Raw genomic sequence first — 18,621 nt, forward strand, 5'->3', positions numbered from 1 at the left:
CACCAATCAGTCGACTGATGGCTGCACTCTATAATTTATAAGCCACATAGCAGTCGCTGAGTGCACCCACTTTCCGAATGGAAGGTAACCTGATAATTGAGAAGGATTAACGTAATCCCTTGTTAAACGTATTGCAGTTCGAAACTGTCTGTTTGTCGTGCGGCTGCGTAATTGACGGAGCGCTCATTCCCGGACTTCATTCATCCAATGAAAACACTTTGAAACTTCAGGCAAACTTTATACATAATTTCAAACTTTTAAGAAATATTTTCTCGCTAACAACCTGCACAAAATGATGCAAAGAAAAAAAGTGTATCGATTATTACGTTTTAGCTGTTAATGCAGTCTCAGCACCAGGCGCGACGTTTCAATTTTTTATCCATAGCTGAGAAGATATGACATCATAAACATTCGGATGTGTGGAAGACTAGCTTTAATTAAATCTCCACCACCAGCTATGACATTTTAATTTAGTACTTGTCTACCACTAACTATTTGCAACACGCCTTGCAGAAAAGTTTTCTATATACATGGTGATTCAACTGCCAATACCACTGTCGTTTTATACAACCCGTAATGTTATATCTAGCCTTCATGAACCAAGCGCGAGATTTCCACATTTTCTCGCACGCTACTCGCAAACTACACACATCAAAAGAAGTTTTGCAACACCTTGGTTCCGAGAGTTCCGGAACCTGTACGAAAAATTGGAATAGGGATCAACATAAGAATCATTTCCGCCGTCTTTTATTGCTTATGAAAACCACACATTGCATGTTGTACCACCATACAGCGAGATCTTCAGAGGTGGTTGTCCAGACTGTTGTAGATACCGGTACCTCTAATACCCAGTAGCACGTCCTGTAGCATTGATCCATGCCTCTATTCGTCGTGGCATACTATCTACAAGTTCATCAAGGCACCATTGGTCCAGGTTGTCTAGCTCCTCAACGGCGATTCGGCGTCGATCCCTCAGAGTGGTTGGTGGGTCACGTGCTCCATTAACAGCCATTTTTAATCTTTCCCAGGCATATTCGATAGGGTTCATGTCTGGAGAAAACGCTGGCCACTCTAGTCGAGCGATGGTGTTATCCTGAAGGAAGTCATTCACTAGATGTGCACGATGGGGCCGCAAATTGTCGTCCATGAAGACGAACGCTTCGCGAGTATGCTGCCGATATGGTTGCGCTATCGGTCGGCGGATAGCGTTAACGTATCGCACAGCCTTTGCATGACCACCATCGACGTACGTTGATCCCACATAATGCCACCCCAAAACAGCATGGTACCTTCATCTCGCTGCACTCGCTGGACAGTGTGTCTAAGGCGTTCAGACTGTCCGGGTGGGCTCCAAACACGTCTCCGACGATTGTCTGGATGAAGGCATATACGACACTCATCGATGAAGAGAACTTAATGCCAATCCTGAGCGGTCCATTCGGTATGTTGTTGGGCCCATCTGTACCGCACTGCACGCTATCGTAGTTGCAAAGATGGACTTCGCCATGGGCGTCGGGAGTGAAGCTGTGCATGATGCAGCCAATTGCGCGCAGTTTGAGTCGTAACACGACGTACTGTGGCTGCACCAAAAGCATTATTCAACATGGTGGCTCATTGCTGTCAGCTTTCCTCCGAGCCATAATCCGTAGGTTGCGGTCATCCACTGCAGTAGTAGCCCTTGGGCCGCCTGAGCAAGGCATGTCATCGACAGTTCCTGCCTCTCTGTATATTCTCCATGTCCGAACCACATCGCTTTGGTTCACTCCGAGACACCTGGACACTTTCCTTGATGAGAGCCCCTCCCGGAACAAGGTAACAATGTGGACGCGATCGTACCGCGGTATTGACCGTCTAGGCATGGTTGAACTACAGACAACACGAGGTGTGAATCTCCCTCCTGGTGGAATGATTGGAACTGATCGCCTGTCGGACGCTCTCCGCTAATTGGCGCAGCTCACGCATGGTTATTTACATCTTTGGTTGGGTTTAGTGACATTTCTCAACAGTCAAAGGGACTGTGTGATACAATACACACTGTCAACGTCTGTTTTCAGCAGCTCTGGGAACCGGTGTGATGCATAACTTTTTTTATGTGTATACAAGTGATTTCTCAGTTAATCCTTGCACTAGTTGTGGAGATCATGAGAACAATGAAAGGATATTTACGGAATAGCACCGACGATTGTTAGCTACCGTGTATTCTAAATCGGGCCAGACAAATCTATATGAACGCGTTTCCAAGGACCGTTGATAAAGTGCAAGTGACAATTATGGCTCGCTGTTGCCTGATTTCTCAGGCAAATGTTGGAGTTTGAAGTAATCCGTTCCTTTTGTTTGTCCGTCCCATGCCAGGTGGTACGTTGGCGGAGTGGTAGATTTGTTTTTAATAAACCCCTGTTCTCTTTGTGCAGAAGGCGTAAGATATTATGCTGTAATGCTGTAAGAGAGGGGACATTTGTTTGTTGATTTCACGTATGTAACAAAATCAAACCCGTTTAGAGAGACAAACTGTCACGTTGCGCAGGGTATCATCGAACCAATGAAACTGAGAGTGGATTCATACTATCAGGCCAACGCACCCGATTGTAATTTTTGAGCAAAGGTTGGAATAATGACTGCCTCCTTTTTGAGTGATTCGCCGGTTACCAACGGTAAAGGGTTATAGAGTTCCTGATTCAGACAGATCTACCTGAAAATAAGATGCTTACGATGCACCAATTTCCGAACCATTGCCAGATTGTAAGAGAGAGACATTTTCATAGTTAGCATACTTTCTAAATGGGACGATTAACGCAAACAGATTATTAGAAAGCACTAGCGACCATTAGTGTAGTTTTTTAGACGTTCCATCTGTTGCATCTTTTGCAGGATGAAAATGTGTGCCCGACGCTTTGTGATCAGTGACAAGAAAGACCCTTCAGAAATACAGGTACTAACGAAAATCCATAATTTCGTTAATGATTGCCGAGATTACTTGTGTTAATTTTTTTGTTTTTTTTGTCATCAGTCTACTGACTGGTTTGATGCGGCCCGCCACGAATTCCTTTCCTGTGCTAATCTCTTCATCTCATAGTAGCACTTGCAACCTACGTCCTCAATTATTTGCTTGACGTATTCCAATCTCTGTCTTCCTCTACAGTATTTGCCCTCTACAGCTCCCTCTAGTACCATGGAAGTCATTCCCTCATGTCTTAGCAGATGTCCTATCATCCTGTCCCTTCTCCTTATCAGTGTTTTCCACATATTCCTTTCCTCTCCGATTCTGCGTAGAACCTCCTCATTCCTTACCTTATCAGTCCACCTAATTTTCAACATTCGTCTTCGTGTTAACTTACGGTAATCTAATTGAGTCTTGATCAAGATATTAGTCGATGTGGGGCCTTTGGCGTTACCTTCCTTGTGTGATCCAGCTGCACGGACACCATATGAAGAGGGGTTGACTGCTTGAACCTCTGGTTTGCTCGGATGGTAGTGGGTAAGACAAGTTGGAATAAGAGCCTTTAATTTCTATAAATTATTACTCGCCCTACTGAGCCCATCTGAAACAATCATTTTTAAGCCTGATTCGATGTAATGGGGGCCAAATTTGTGCTTATTGTGGTAAATCTTAATAATAATTAACCGCCAGCCGGGGTGACCGAGCGGTTCTAGGTGCTAAAGTCTGGAACCGCGCGACCGCTACGGTCGCAGGTTCGAATCCTGCCTCGGGCATGGATGTGTGTGATGTTCTTAGGTTAGTTAGGTTTAAGTAGTTCTAAGTGCTAGGGGACTGATGTCCTGGGAAGTTAAGTCCCATAGTGCTCAGAGCCATTTGAACCATTTTTTAAAATAATTAACCATGCCAAGAGCTGCTTGTAATTCATGTACATCTGGAGGAGAATGTAGTTTTTGTATGGCTGCTAAGCCCTTGGTCGTGGTACGCTCGGCCTGAGCGACAATGATATGTTCCAAATATTTAATGTCTCTGTTAAACAGAGACCCCGCGTTCCTTAAAACGTGAAAATCGCATTCAGTATCATTGAGGTGTTTTTCCAGTGTGTTTCTTGACAATACTACATCAGTCAGATAATTAGAAAATGACAGGACCTCGCCCGGCCACCTGTCCTTAAAAACTTTGGAACAAACCAGAGACACAGGTACAGGAAAGTCGCTGGTACTGATACGAGCCATCATGGGCATTAATTACCATAAATTTCTTTGTTTCGCTGCCAAGATGAAGCTGCAGATATGCGTTTGCTGTATCTATTACCGTAAAGAAGCTTCCCCCTCCTAATATGCCCATGTATACCCTGGTACGTGGTAGCGAGAATGTAACTATCACTGTTTGAGCATCCACGCTTCCTTTAAATCAAATGTCTGTGATTTCCTAAGGGACCAAACTGCTGAGGTCATCGGTTCCTAGGTTCACACACTATTTAAACTAACTAACTTATGCTAAGAACAACACACACACCCATTCCCGAGGGAAGAGTGGAACCTCCGACGGGAGGGGCCACGCAATTCGTGACATGGCACCTCAAACCACGCGGCTACTCCGCGCGGCCTTGCTTTACAACGTGCACAGATTATACAATGAGTGACAACATGGGAAACCTTCTAATATCATGTAGGACATCGTTTTGCATGGCGTAGTGCAACAACTCGATATGGCAACGATTCAACCAGTAGTTGCAATTTCCTTGCAGAAATGTTGAGCCATGCTGCCTCTTAGGCCGTCTATAATTGCGGAAGTGTTGCAAGATTTTGTAGGCGCATTGACCTCTGGATTATGTCCCATAAGTCTTCTGTGGGGTGCATGTCGGGCGAACTCGGTGGCCAAATCATTCGCTGGAACTGTCCAGAATGTTCTTCAAAGCAGTCGCGAGCAAATCCCGGGGACATGGCGCATTGACATCCAGAAAAACTAAACCATTGTTTGGGAACATGAAGTCAAGGAACGTCTGAAAATGGTGCCCAAGTAGCCGAACATGAATAGACGACTCTGTCCATTCCAAATAAGCACGGCCCACACCATTATGAAGCCACTACCAACTTGTACAGAGCCTTCTTGACAACTTGGATCCGTGGCGTCGTGGAGTCTCCGCTACACTAGGACCCTACCATTAGCTCTTCCCAACTGAAATCGGAACTCATCTGAACAGACTGTTCTAGTGAGCGTTGTAGACCGTTTTTCTTAGTACAATTGTAAGTTACATTTTTATGAACAAATTATCCTAGTGAGCTGTGTGGCCCATGTTTCATTTATTTAAATTGTTTTGAACAAAGCAGTCTAGTCAGCGCTGTGGTACATTTTTCCTGAATACAGTTTTCATTTCAGGGCTATGACCAGATTTCCACGTTTGCCAACTTACGATTAATAGTTAACGGTGTAATTACACTGGTACAGCATTTTCATTAGATACTAACTTTAGTGGCCGGCCGGAGGGGCCGAGCGGTTCTTGGCGCTACAGTCTGGAGCCGCGCGACCGCTATGGTCGCAGGTTCGAATCCTGCCTCGGGCATGGATGTGTGTGATGTTCTTAGGTTAGTTAGGTTTAAGTAGTTCTATGTTCTATGGGACTGATGATCTCAGCCGTTCAGTCCCATAGTGCTCAGAGGCATTTTAACTAATTTTAGTATAAGTCGTACAATGGTATGTAGTATAAGTGTTATCAAGAAATCTTCATGGTGGGAAAGTGAAGTTAGCTGTGGCGCATTTCCAACAAAACACTCGATGTAAATTGCTGGACATATATTGATTTGACTAAGCTACACTTGGTAACTGATAACCTAGTGGGCGCTGCAGTGCATTTCTCTTAAACACAAATTTATTTTAATAATTCTCGAGAAACTTCATGTCGCTGAAACTACGCTGAATAACGAGAAATCCAATGAATGAAGTAAGCATTCGGAAAATATTTTATCTTATTTGGGACAGATGTTGATACTAAAATTATGGTTAATCTTGATATTGGTTAAACCGTTGCTTGATAACCAATAATTTGAGTATTGTGGACCATTCCGTAAAATGTGTGATTTAAGTCTTTACGACTGTTGCTGTTTCTTAGCCGTTTTGAAAGAAAGAAATTTGCTTCATCCTCATCCATGGAGTAATTGATAAAAATTGTATCAATATATTTATGTCAGAGTGTAAACTAGACTGAAGAGCCAAAAAAACTGGTACACGTGCCTAATATCGTGTAGGGCCGCCCGAGCACGCAGAAATGCCGCACCACGACAGGGCTGGCCATAAATCCATAAGAGCACGGGTTGGGGGAGGGGAGGGGTGGGGGTTGGGGGAGATTTCTTCTGAACAGCACGTCGCTAGGGATGCCAGATATGCTCAATAATGCCCATGTCTGGGGAGTTTGGTGACCAGAGGAAGCGTTTAAACTGAAACGACTGTTCCAGGAGCCACCAGGAGCGCAAGGTGTGGCAGGGGGCGAAAGACATTCCGGAGGGCTGAGCGGAAGGCCTCTCCAGTTTGTCTGACGAACCGGTTTCAGGCTCTGTCTCAGGCTGATACTGATCTTCGGCCTGACATGGCTGCTTCTCCTGTTCCAGAGGTTGCCCCTCAGTCTGCAAGATCCGGGCGGTCGCAGAGGCTGGGCTTACTGGTAGTTGGGAGCTCCAACGTCAGGCGCGTAATGGGGCCCCTTAGGGATATGGCAGCAAGGGAGGGGAAGAAAACCAGAGTGCACTCCGTGTGCATACCGGGGGGAGTCATTCCAGATGTGGAAAGGGTCCTTCCGGATGCCATGAAGGGTACAGGGTGCACCCATCTGCAGGTGGTCGCTCATGTCGGCACCAATGATGTGTGTCGCTATGGATCGGAGGAAATCCTCTCTGGCTTCCAGCGGCTATCTGATTTGGTGAAGACTGCCAGTCTCGCTAGCGGGATGAAAGCAGAGCTCACCATCTGCAGCATCGTCGACAGGACTGACTGCGGACCTTTGGCACAGAGCCGAGTGGAGGGTCTGAATCAGAGGGTGAGACGGTTCTGCGACCGTGTGGGCTGCAGATTCCTCGACTTGCGCCATAGGGTGGTGGGGTTTCGGGTTGCGCTGGATAGGTCAGGAGTCCACTACACGCAACAAGCGGCTACACGGGTAGGAGGGGTTGTGTGGCGTGGGCTGGGCGGTTTTTTAGGTTAGATGGCCTCGGGCAAGTACAGAAAGGGCAACAGCCTCAACGGGTGCGGGGCAAAGTCAGGACATGCGGGGACCAAGCAGCAATCGGTATTGTAATTGTAAACTGTCGAAGCTGCGTTGGTAAAGTACCGGAACTTCAAGCGCTGATAGAAAGCACCGAAGCTGAAATCGTTATAGGTACAGAAAGCTGGCTGAAGCCAGAGATAAATTCTGCCGAAATTTTTACAAACGTACAGACGGTGTTTAGAAAGGATACATTGCATGCAACCGGTGGTGGAGTGTTCGTTGCTGTTAGTAGTAGTTTATCCTGTAGTGAAGTAGAAGTGGATAGTTCCTGTGAATTATTATGGGTGGAGGTTACACTCAACAACCGAGCTAGGTTAATAATTGGCTCCTTTTACCGACCCCCGACTCAGCAGCATTAGTGGCAGAACAGCTGAGAGAAAATTTGGAATACATTTCACATAAATTTTCTCAGCATGTTATAGTCTTAGGTGGAGATTTCAATTTACCAGATATAGACTGGGACACTCAGATGTTTAGGACGGGTGATAGGGACAGAGCATCGAGTGACATTATACTGAGTGCACTATCCGAAAATTACCTCGAGCAATTAAACAGAGAACCGACTCGTGGAGATAACATCTTGGACCTACTGATAACAAACAGACCCGAACTTTTCGACTCTGTAAGCGCAGAACAGGGAATCAGTGATCATAAGACCGTTGCAGCATCCCTGAATATGGAAGTTAATAGGAATATAAAAAAAGGGAGGAAGGTTTATCTGTTTAGCAAGAGTAATAGAAGGCAGATTTCAGGCTACCTAACAGATCAAAACGAAAATTTCTGTTCCGACACTGACAATGTTGAGTGTTTATGGAAAAAGTTCAAGGCAATCGTAAAACGCGTTTTAGACTGGTACGTGCCGAGTAAAACTGCGAGGGACGGGAAAAACCCACCGTGGTACAACAACAAACTTAGGAAATTACTTCGAAAGCAAAGAGAGCTTCAATCTAAATTTAAACGCAGCCAAAACCTCTCAGACAAACAGAAGCTAAACGATGTCAAAGTTAGCGTAAGGAGGGCTATGCGTGAAGCGTTTAGTGAATTCGAAAGTAAAATACTAGGTACCGACTTGACAGAAAATCCTAGGAAGTTCTGGTCTTACGTTAAATCAGTAAGTGGCTCGAGACAGCATGTCCAGACACTCCGGGATGATGATGGCATTGAAACAGAGGATGACAAGCGTAAAGCTGAAATACTAAACACCTTTTTCCAAAGCTGTTTCACAGAGGAAGACCGCACTGCAGTTCCTTCTCTAAATCCTCGCACAATCGAAAAAATGGCTGACATCGAAATAAGTGTCCAAGGAATAGAAAAGCAACTGAAATCACTCAACAGAGGAAAGTCCACTGGACCTGACGGGATACCAATTCGATTCTACACAGAGTACGCGAAAGAACTTGCCCCCCTTCTAACAGCCGTGTACCGAAAGTCTCTAGAGGAACGGAAGGTTCCAAATGATTGGAAAAGAGCACAGGTAGTCCCAGTCTTCAAGAAGGGTCGTCGAGCAGATGCGCAAAACTATAGACCTATATCTCTGACGTCGATCTGTTGTACAATTTTAGAACATGTTTTTTGCTCGAGTATCATGTCGTTTTTGGAAACTCAGAATCTACTGTGTAGGAATCAACATGGATTCCGGAAACAGCGATCGTGTGAGACCCAACTCGCTCTATTTGTTCATGAGACCCAGAAAATATTAGATACAGGCTCCCAGGTAGATGCTATTTTTCTTGACTTCCGGAAGGCGTTCGATACAGTTCCGCACTGTCGCCTGATAAACAAAGTAAGAGCCTACGGAATATCAGACCAGCTGTGTGGCTGGATTGAAGAGTTTTTAGCAAACAGAACACAGCATGTTGTTCTCAACGGAGAGACGTCTACAGACGTTAAAGTAACCTCTGCCGTGCCACAGGGGAGTGTTATGGGACCATTGCTTTTCACAATATATATAAATGACCTAGTAGATAGTGTCGGAAGTTCCATGCGGCTTTTCGCGGATGATGCTGTAGTATACAGAGAAGTTGCAGCATTAGAAAATTGTAGCGACATGCAGGAAGATCTGCAGCGGATAGGCACTTGGTGCAGGGAGTGGCAACTGACCCTTAACATAGACAAATGTAATGTATTTCGAATACATAGAAAGAAGGATCCTTTATTGTATGATTATATGATAGCGGAACAAACACTGGTAGCAGTTACTTCTGTAAAATATCTGGGAGTATGCGTGCGGAACGATTTGAAGTGGAATGATCATATAAAATTAATTGTTGGTAAGGCGGGTACCAGGTTGAGATTCATTGGGAGAGTCCTTAGAAAATGTAGTCCATCAACAAAGGAGGTGGCTTACAAAACACTCGTTCGACCTATACTTGAGTATTGCTCATCAGTGTGGGATCCGTACCAGATCGGGTTGACGGAAGAGATAGAGAAGATCCAAAGAAGAGCGGCGCGTTTCGTCACAGGGTTATTTGGTAACCGTGATAGCGTTACGGAGATGTTTAACAAACTCCAGTGGAAGAGATAGAGAAGATCCAAAGAAGAGCGGCGCGTTTCGTCACAGGGTTATTTGGTAACCGTGATAGCGTTACGGAGATGTTTAACAAACTCCAGTGGCAGACTCTGCAAGAGAGGCGCTCTGCATCGCGGTGTAGCTTGCTCGCCAGGTTTCGAGAGGGTGCGTTTCTGGATGAGGTATCGAATATATTGCTTCCCCCTACTTATACCTCCCGAGGAGATCACGAATGTAAAATTAGAGAGATTAGAGCGCGCACAGAGGCTTTCAGACAGTCGTTCTTCCCGCGAACCATACGCGACTGGAACAGGAAAGGGAGGTAATGACAGTGGCACGTAAAGTGCCCTTTGCCACACATCCTTGGGTGGCTTGCGGAGTATAAATGTAGATGTAGATGTAGATGTCCCACTCTGTAGCAATTCTGGGTGTGTGGAGCGTCCTGGTGGATTTGACCAAGTGAGTTGGAATGCACAGTGGACATTAATGAATGCAGGTTATCAGACAGAATGCTTCCGTACGTGTCACCTGTCAGAGTCGTATCTAGACGTATCAGGGGTCCCCTATCCCTCCAACTGCATACGCCCCACACCGTTACAGAGCCTCCATCAGCTTGAACAGTCCACTGCTTACATTCAGGTTCCATGAGTTCATGAGGTGGTCTCCGTACCCCTACACGTTCATCCGCTCGATACAATTTGAAATTGTATCTCGTCCGACCAGGCAACCTGTTTCCAGTCATCGACAGTCCAGTGTCGGTGTTGATGTGCCCAGATGAAGCGTAAAGCTTTGTGTCGTGCATACATCAAGGGACACGAGTGGGCTTTGGGCTCCGAAACCCCATATCGATGATGTTTAGCTGAATGGCTCGTACGTTGACACCAGTTGATGGCCCAGCATTAAAATCTGCTGCAGTTTGGGGAAGGGTTGCACTTCTGTCAGAATGAACTATTCTCTTCAGTGGTCGTTTGTCCCGTTCTTGCAGGATATTTTTCCGTCTGCAACGATACCTGAGCTTTGATGATTTACCAGATTCCTGATATTCACCGTGCACTCGTGAAATGGTCTTACGGGAAAATCCTCACTTCATCGCTACCTCGGAGATGCTATATCCCGTCGCTCGTGCGCCGACAATAACACCACGTTCAACACACTTAAAATCTTATTACCCGCCATTGTAGTAGCAGTGACAGATCTGACAACTGCGCAAGACACTTGTCCTTTTATAAAGGCGTTGCCGACAGCAGCGCCGCATTCTGCCTTTTTTTTACATATCTTTATATTTGAATACGCGTGCCTATACCAGTTTCTTTGGCACTTCAGTGAGTGAATGATGATGCAGTTGCTGGGCTAACTCTTCCACCCAACATTTCTGTGTACTGATCCTTGTGAACTGTCCTTCTCGCGCCGGCCACGGTGGCGGTGCGGTTCTGGCGCTGCAGTCCGAAACCGCTGGACTGCTACGGTCGCAGGTTCGAATCCTGCCCCTGGCATGGGTGTGTGTGATTTCCGTAGGTTAGTTAGGTTTAAGTAGTTCTAAGTTCTAGGGGACTTATGCCCTAAGATGTTGAGTCCCATAGTGCTCAGAGGCATTTGAACCATTTTTGAACTGTCCTTCTCAGCATAATTTCAATTTCTATGTCATTAACTGTTCGTGTGTTTGCAGATTAAGTGAAATACCTCAAGGACCAGATTCTAGCGGAAATTTGACATCAGGTATTTGTAGCGTAATGCACAATTTGCGATGTTCCGTTTAAGGTGAGTGGCGGTACACTGTCGTGCAATATGATTACGCTTTGAATGAAGTTGACCGAAAAATGTCATTTTAGTTTGTTTGGGGACAGCTGATGTGACATTTTAAGAGTTTTGTTGTGAACTTTTAGGTTTAGCTTCGTGAGATTTCTCTTTCGTTCGAATTGAGTTCTTCTAGAAGAACCACTTTGAATTCAGATAGTGAAATCATGCATACCTCCACATTCTGCAACTGAGCTGTACGTGTAACTTTATTTACTTTATGACTCTTCTGTAAGCACGCTCAGCGAGTGCCCGATTTTATGACAGTGTAAGAATTCTGCCTGGCGGAAAAAGCAATGTTTACGGTCGTGCGTTACATAGCATTGCGCGCATGGCCTGCGCGCAAGGGCAGATTGAAAGATCGGTCGCGCTGTAAATTGTTTGCGTTGGTGGCATTGGGCATCCCAGACTTTAGCAGCCCGTGTGCTCGTATAGAACACTTACCACCCGCAGCAGCAACTAAGGGCTTCTGAAAATCTTATTCTCCGTAATCTCGTACGTCCTGTACTTCAATCAGTTCTTGTTACGTCGTCCTGACAGGGATTGCGATGCCTCAACATTTTCGCACTTATTTTCTTGACTGCAGTACTTTGGATAAAAGCATCGTGGTGGATTTCGTTGTGAAATGAAACTCTTATTGTACAAATATATTTGCAATTTCTAGTCAAATCTTTAAGTTCAGCTGTTCGTTCTTCCTAGGATCGGTTAGTTTGCCTACGCGTTCTGAAAAATTTGTAGCGTGTAGCTACCTCCCGTATCAGAGATTCATAATAACTGTCCAATTTATTCGCAAGATCATCAAGATCAAAGCCTGCATTGCAAAATAAAATAATCCTAATGAAAATAAAAACTTCTCAGGCTTATATACAAGTTAAATTCGCCCCAAGTTTCTAGCTTCATTCATATAGAAGTATTGTGAAATAAGATGACCCTTTATGGAAAACCATGTATTTTTTTTCCAGGCTTTAACTCTACTGGCAGCCATCCATTTCTGTGGTAGTCACCGTGGTCACGATGTTTCTGATTATAAGGTACAGATACAAACTTCCAACAAAATAAAATATTTGGCTAAAATCTGAAAGAATCTTTCTAAAGGTGCCGAAATAGTGAAACAAAAATCTTCTGAGTGGCTAGGCCACAGCATATTCACATTCAAACTTCCTCAAAACTCGACGTTTAGACCAGTCTTCCTGAGTCACTGGTCGGCCGCTGTGGTAGAGCAGTTCTAGGCGCTTCAGTCCGGAACCGCACGACTGCTAGGATCGCAGCTTCGAATCCTGCGTCGGGCATGTGTGTGTGTGATGTCCTTAGGTTAGTTAGGTTTAGCTAGTCCTTCGTTCTAGGGGACTGTTGACCTCAGATATTAAGTCCCATAGTGCTCAGAGCCATTTGAACCATTTGAACCTGAATCACTGTCAGGTGTTTGCTGGCCATTGGACAGCCAAGAGGTTTCACCTTCAGTGTCGACAGTCTTGAAAGCCTGAAAGCTTTGTAGGTTTTCTAAAGTGTAAAGCCGTAGTCAGAGAGGACGAGCAGCTACCATTGACGTGCGCGCCGACAGGAAATCTAACGTTGCGAGACACAGCGCAGTCGTCACACGGGACGAGCTGGTTAACGTGATTTTGCGCTCTCAGCGCTCCCCAACGACAGTTGTCGGCCTTACTTCGCTCGCAAACAATACGGTTTGTCCCTAAAAATAGACGCACGTAAAATTCCTTCGTTGGCTCTATCAAGACTCACATTTTCTCCCTTGTCCATACACTTGTCATGTTGTTGTGTCGGAGGTGTACATAAATAAAAAAATCGGTGTGGATGAACATTTATTATGACAAAAAGGAAAGAAACAAATCTGGTCAGTAAAGCTTATAAAAAATCACAAAATCGACCAAACCCATTTCTGACAGAGAGCACACTTACATTTAAATAACAAGAAATAATGCAGAAATTATTTCTATTAATTTCATAAGAAAGCCCAACAACCATTTACAAAACGCGAAAGTGAAAAAGGATTGGGTACTGTTCTATAACATGACACCCTAATAACTACGCCACATTGAAGATTTGCGACAAGTGATCACACATCTGTTTTGTTTTACTGTCTTGTAAAGGCTTTCATCGCCGAAATTTGTATACTGACTTTCAATTACAGGAACGACAAGTTCTTCATGAACCTTCAATGTGACGTTGCCATAAAATGGCTTACTTTCATAACATGTGAGTTATAACGCGAAAACAACCAGATACTGAAATATTCTAACTACCAAAATGACGTTTCCTTTCATCTTATTGTAACAAATCGAACCAATAACGATTGTTTCTCGAGGCATTCAATGGACTGGTGCTTAGATTCAGCTTTTGTTTGAGGGGTGTAAGGTGTAACATAGAACCCACAAAATTTGGTCCTCAACCGGACGCGACAAATACAATGTGGTGGTTTGCTTTTTGATTGTGACGCAGGGGGCGTTCTTGCTTCCTACTAATTTGGCTTCACGTGGCACGTTACCGAAACATCCTAAAACTTATTTTGTGTTTCACGTGACGAAATGGCTCCTCAATGTAAAAAAGGAGGAAGTGTCGTAACAAAACTCCTTGAGCGTCAATCAACGTTAGCAGTTAACTTGTCCCATATGATGATGATTTTAGTATGAATTTTCTAAAGACACCGATAATCAGTGTAAGCTTGCTGGCCTCTCAGAATCTGTTTATTGCTATCCCCATAATCACCTTAATATTCTAATTTCCTTTCCATGCGAATGTCTAAGTGTGACTTACCAAAAAAGACTTTTTCCTTTTACGCCTCGATGAAACCTTTAATCAAATTGCGTAAGTGATGTAACTTCATCCTCATTAGTGCCTGTGTGCAATCCATTAATTGTTTTGCGTATGAATTTCTATGTTAAAAGTACGTACTTGGATAATTACGTACACTGTATGCAGTCCTCATGGAGAAACCACATCCGACCTATCAAATGTGAATTATCTCAATAGTTCGATCTGTAATGTAAATCATCTACACAGCCACTGAACTAAATGAAATTAGAATGTTAATACAATATTAAAAGACAATCACTGTACTCTAAGTGCATAAACGATGTTCAGCTTTGGCGCTAATAATCACTTTGGCTTACCTGTTTCACATCGGATTATCAGCTGTGCTTGCAATCTGAAACAAACCGTGCTGCTTTGCCCTCATTTGCATAATCTTGCCATTTGCAGTGCAAGATATAGTGTCAGTTTAACACACAAATATCAGTTGTATCACGTGAACTGCAATGCGAGTCCGCAATATTCTGGTCTGAAGCTTTTAAACAGCGTGTGAGATGTGAAGACCTATCGTCGAATTATTTGAAAACTGATTGCACTAGAATTTTGTATTGCTTAAGCAGGAACCAAATACGAGTATACCTACACCGTAGGACATTGTTATTAACAAATGATTGAAAATTGGAAATAAACTTTATGATAGCAATAATAATAATAATAATTGGTAATAATTAAATAAATAATTAATTAAAAGGGAATCTAGTAAATGGAAAGTAAAATAAACCTAAATATTACAGACGTACACACACACGCCACTTTCTTAGTCTCTATACTGAAAATTATTTTTTGTCTGAAGATGCATACGATATTACTGACTGCGAAAAAAAACCACTCCTTAGTCAGTTCTACTCTTTTTTACCCTTTTTATTGTTTGAAGTGAAGGTCGGTAGGCTCGTGGCGTGCTGAAAAACGCTTAATTCGGGTTTCCATCATCTCAGAGAAATTACTCTCTTCCCGCATTGCGAGAAAATTCAGAATAGTTTAATTTAATTTGTAGGTAACGCGTTAGCAATGTAAGAAAAATTGTAGCAAAGCAAAATCTGTAACATTAAAAATCGGGGATTGATGATCGTTAGACGAAATGAAAGCAGAAATTCCAAATTAAACAATTATTACTTAACGAAAGAAGCTTTTTATAGAGACACCTGACATCTCGTGCATTAATGTCACAGTTTTGAACATAACAAAGAATTCTTTCCGCATTCTGGACAATTACGTAGAATTTACAATAGTCTTAGTCCGACTCTGGAGCGAAAGAGAAATGTATTCATACTAAAGTCATATCAGTAATCGCAACAGGCGATAATAATGGCACAATTAAGCAAATTCCTAACAGGAATACAATTTCAGTTTACTTGAACAAAATGGAAGAAAATAAGAGTCTGATAGAACAAAACACAGATGATAGCGCTACGCCGCTCTCATTATCCTAGACGTATATATTCCCTGACTTGCAGTGCAGTTCATTGTCTCAATGGCTAAATCATATCTTCAACTCTTGAAATTTCGATAGGAAAGGAAAATAGTATGTTAACACATCGCGGGCAGGGCACAATATTACAACTGTAAATTAGGAAAGTTAGCTCTTCGACAAAACGTTTTTGAAACTTCGTTCCATGAACAAAATTTGTATTCAGTATTTAAAAGCGAAAATAAGTTAGGAGTAATGTCTGTCTTTCCTGAGTTCATACACTCCTGGAAATGGAAAAAAGAACACATTGACACCGGTGTGTCAGACCCACCATACTTGCTCCGGACACTGCGAGAGGGCTGTACAAGCAATGATCACACGCACGGCACAGCGGACACACCAGGAACCGCGGTGTTGGCCGTCGAATGGCGCTAGCTGCGCAGCATTTGTGCACCGCCGCCGTCAGTGTCAGCCAGTTTGCCGTGGCATACGGAGCTCCATCGCAGTCTTTAACACTGGTAGCATGCCGCGACAGCGTGGACGTGAACCGTATGTGCAGTTGACAGACTTTGAGCGAGGGCGTATAGTGGGCATGCGGGAGGCCGGGTGGACGTACCGCCGAATTGCTCAACACGTGGGGCGTGAGGTCTCCACAGTACATCGATGTTTTCGCCAGTGGTCGGCGGAAGGTGCACGTGCCCGTCGACCTGGAACCGGACCGCAGCGACGCACGGATGCACGCCAAGACCGTAGGATCCTACGCAGTGCCGTAGGGAACCGCACCGCCACTTCCCAGCAAATTAGGGACACTGTTGCTCCTGGGGTATCGGCGAGGACCATTCGCAACTGTCTCCATGAAGCTGGGCTACGGTCCCGCACACCGTTAGGCCGTCTTCCGCTCACGCCCCAACATCGTGCAGCCCGCCTCCAGTGGTGTCGCGACAGGCGTGAATGGAGGGACGAATGGAGACGTGTCGTCTTCAGCGATGAGAGTCGCTTCTGCCTTGGTGCCAATGATGGTCGTATGCGTGTTTGGCGCCGTGCAGGTGAGCGCCACAATCAGGACTGCATACGACCGAGACACACAGGGCCAACACCCGGCATCATGGTGTGGGGAGCGATCTCCTACACTGGCCGTACACCACTGGTGATCGTCGAGGGGACACTGAATAGTGCACGGTACATCCAAACCGTCATCGAACCCATCGTTCTACCATTCCTAGACCGGCAAGGGAACTTGCTGTTCCAACAGGACAATGCACGTCCGCATGTATCCCGTGCCACCCAACGTGCTCTACAAGGTGTAAGTCAACTACCCTGGCCAGCAAGATCTCCGGATCTGTCCCCCATTGAGCATGTTTGGGACTGGATGAAGCGTCGTCTCACGCGGTCTGCACGTCCAGCACGAACGCTGGTCCAACTGAGGCGCCAGGTGGAAATGGCATGGCAAGCCGTTCCACAGGACTACATCCAGCATCTCTACGATCGTCTCCATGGGAGAATAGCAGCCTGCATTGCTGCGAAAGGTGGATATACACTGTACTAGTGCCGACATTGTGCATGCTCTGTTGCCTGTGTCTATGTGCCTGTGGTTCTGTCAGTGTGATCATGTGATGTATCTGACCCCAGGAATGTGTCAATAAAGTTTCCCCTTCCTGGGACAATGAGTTCACGGTGTTCTTATTTCAATTTCCAGGAGTGTACATTTATGAGTTAACGAAACAACTGTACAATGCGAGTTAAGTAAACTCATAAACCAAAACTAAAAATTTTCGTTACATGCGAGATCACACTTTCTGCAAAGCTGGTGCACGCAGCTCGATATTACCTTCTTTTATAAATTCCAAATTACAGGACTCCAAATTAGGACTCCGTACCAATACACATCCGCTTCCTTCCACACGCTACAACCAAGCCTCTCTCTCCCTCACATGGACTGACAAATAGATAATAACATAAACAATGGAAACAAGACAGTCTCCTGCATGCATGTACTTTCTTTGCGCCAACCTTTGGCATAGAAAGTAACAAATGCAACACCTTCCCTGCATAAAGTTTTTTCATACTACATTCTTTACGTTAGTCTATGGTTTTCTTGTGATACGCCAGTGGCTTATGTATGTCATACATCTTTAATCCGAAATCGTCCAGCAGTTTCACGAAGGCCGGCCGGTGTGGTCAGGCGGTTCTAGGCGCTTTAGTCTGCAACGCGCTGCTGCTACAATCGCAGGTTCGAATCCTGCCTCGGCCATGGATGTGAGTGGTGTCCTTAGGTTAGTAAGGTTTAAGTAGTTCTAGGTTCTAGGGGACTGATGGCCTCAGATGTTAAGTCCCATAGTGCTCAGAGCCATTTGAACCTTTTTTGAACTTTCACGATGTTTCCGACTGCGTTTGTAATTTTAGAATAACCTCCTCGTTTGTCACCTCTTGATTTTAGCTATTACTTGAATGATGATAAGAGCTGACTTACAAACTTCCATTACAAATTTAGTCGGTAACAAACTCACCAAAACAATGAATTTTGTCATGGAATTACGTTTCCCTATATATTCTTGAACGTAACACCCGAAAAAGTACAACTACTTAAAAAACACAGAACAAACCTAACTATTCGTAAAAAAAACAACTGAGAGTCGGAATACGTTACTGGACAAAGTTAACCAGCACATCTACTTTTAATGAAAAAGTTCTTAATCACTCCACATTAGTTTTTGTTTTAGTTTCAATTTGGGCATAGCTCATATTCACATAAAATACTATTTTTGCGCAGATTGTATTCAGATATAAAACAATTTGGCGGACAGCTCATCTTCAGTTCTAGGATTCTCAGGTATACAGATTAACTCGCAATCCAAACCTATTTGATTGGCAGACTAGGTGGTCAGGTG

This window comes from Schistocerca cancellata, chromosome 10 (genome assembly GCF_023864275.1).
Source record: "Schistocerca cancellata isolate TAMUIC-IGC-003103 chromosome 10, iqSchCanc2.1, whole genome shotgun sequence".
Lineage (NCBI taxonomy): Eukaryota > Metazoa > Arthropoda > Insecta > Orthoptera > Acrididae > Schistocerca > Schistocerca cancellata.